Consider the following 1,977-nt stretch of genomic DNA (forward strand, 5'->3'; position numbering starts at 1 on the left):
CAATTAAAATATTACAATAATTAATTAATCAATTTATCACCCATTCTGCCATTCATATACTAAAACGAATTTTACATGTTAATGTCAAGAAAATAATATTTTTTATGTTAACTTTTGATGATTTGTTTTAATAAAAAAGAGAGAAAGTATTGTAATTGCAAAAATATGAACGACAAATACTATATAACAACTAACATCTAACAAGTACTTTACGTGGAAAATTAAAAAAAAGAAAAAAAATTCAAAAAAAAAATTGATAGCTCCCAAAACGACACCGTTTTGGGAGCACAATATCGTTTTGGGAGCACAGCATATTGTGCTGTTTTTAGTCAACAGCAGAGGATCCTCTCCCGATTCGAATCCCTTCTGCCTAAATTTCCCCAATTCTTCTCTCTCGCGAAACTCTTGGTCAAATTGAAAGATCAAGGCCGATTCTACGTTGCTCTCTCGCGAGTTTCTTTGCAGCGCGTGTGAGTCTCTTCCCTGCTCTGTTTCTGAATTTTTTGTCGATTCTAGTTGTTTTTTCCATAATTTCTGAAATTTTTTTTGTCGATTTCTAGTTTTTTTTCTGGGACACGCTAATTGAACAAGCCGAACAAGGTGTTGATTACTTTACGATTCATTCTAGAGTTCTGCTCCGTTACATCCCTCTAACAGCTATGAGGATGACCGGAATCGTTTCTCGTGGAGGGTCCATTCATGCAAAATGGTGCCTAACCAATCACAAAGATAACTTTGCGTATGAGCATTGGGATGGATTCTAGACATTTGTAATCAGTATGATATATTATTATCAATCGGTGATCGATTGAGGCCTGGATCAATTTATGATGCTAATGATACTGCTCAGTTCGTAGAACTCTTAACTCAAGGCGAATTGACCCGAAGAGCTTGGGAAAAGGATGTACATGTAACAAAAAGAAATTTTATTACCTGTACTAGTAGTTTGGCAATATGAAGCACTTTAGTAATCCCCAAGATATTATTTTATTTTTTCGTCAAACTTTATTTTATAATGTCATACTGGGTCTTATGGACGTAATTTGATTGATCAATCGAATAATATTAATTTCACCTGAACATGATAATGTCGGCGTAGAGAGTGTGCGTATTTTTTCTTGTGCTTGCACAGGCCTGGAGGTTCATACTTTGGTTCAGGACATCGACTCGATTCTTTTGCAGCTTCTGGTTTATACCAGGGGAGTGGTGTGTCCTTTGTTCTGCTTAGATGTGGAATAAATGAGTTGCAATGGGACGATTGTGACTCTAGCTAGTTGCAATTTCTATAAGGTGCCTAAAGGCTGCACACTTCACCTTTCAGATGGGAATTCGGTGTATTGTGGTTGGGAAATGTAAGTTTCTGTCTTTGAGTTAAGCTTAAACCTTGTACTTGTATCCATGTAATAAGAACACATCACATGAATAAATTTGCGGAATGTAATCTTGCTACAATGTGAATGATTCAAACAATATTGTTCCATTAATTAATAGATATGAAAAGCTCCTGGCAGATAGTAATATCCAATGATAAAATATTTCTTGCAATTGTTGTATAATTGATAGATTATTTGAACTGATTTTGTTTTTACCTGCAGAAGTTGTATTTAAGAAATAATGGGTCGAGGAGTTTGTAGCGGTGGAGGGCAGAGTTCATTGGGGTATCTTTTTGGAGATGGTGGATCCCCTGCTCCAAAATCTTTTACAAACACAGTGGAAGCTCCTCCTCAAAGCTCGTCTAATGTGGTTAGTCATGTACAACAAAAGGTTCTAGCTGTTGCACCATCACCACCTGCTGCTGCTGCTAGTACTAAACAGATTCCGGCTGGCGCTCATGGAAACCAAACAAACAACTACCTCCGAGCTATGGCCAGAAATGTGTAGACAAATTTGTTCTGACTTTTTTCGGATGTAATCGGGGTTCTAGAGTTTGTGTAATCATCTAGATATATGTGTCATATGTTGTGGCTTTGTGATGTT

At 36.6% G+C, this 1,977-nt stretch overlaps 1 long non-coding RNA gene across 1 annotated transcript; it reads left to right on the plus strand.

The window, feature by feature from the left end:
- The first annotated feature begins 315 nt into the window (after window positions 1–315).
- On the plus strand, window positions 316–1,016 carry LOC140883851 (uncharacterized). Its single transcript, XR_012150471.1, has 2 exons — window positions 316–470; window positions 561–1,016. It is a non-coding gene; the product is annotated as an uncharacterized lncRNA (long non-coding RNA).
- The last annotated feature ends 961 nt before the right edge of the window (window positions 1,017–1,977 follow it).

This window comes from Henckelia pumila, chromosome 2 (genome assembly GCF_033568475.1).
Source record: "Henckelia pumila isolate YLH828 chromosome 2, ASM3356847v2, whole genome shotgun sequence".
NCBI lineage: Eukaryota > Viridiplantae > Streptophyta > Magnoliopsida > Lamiales > Gesneriaceae > Henckelia > Henckelia pumila.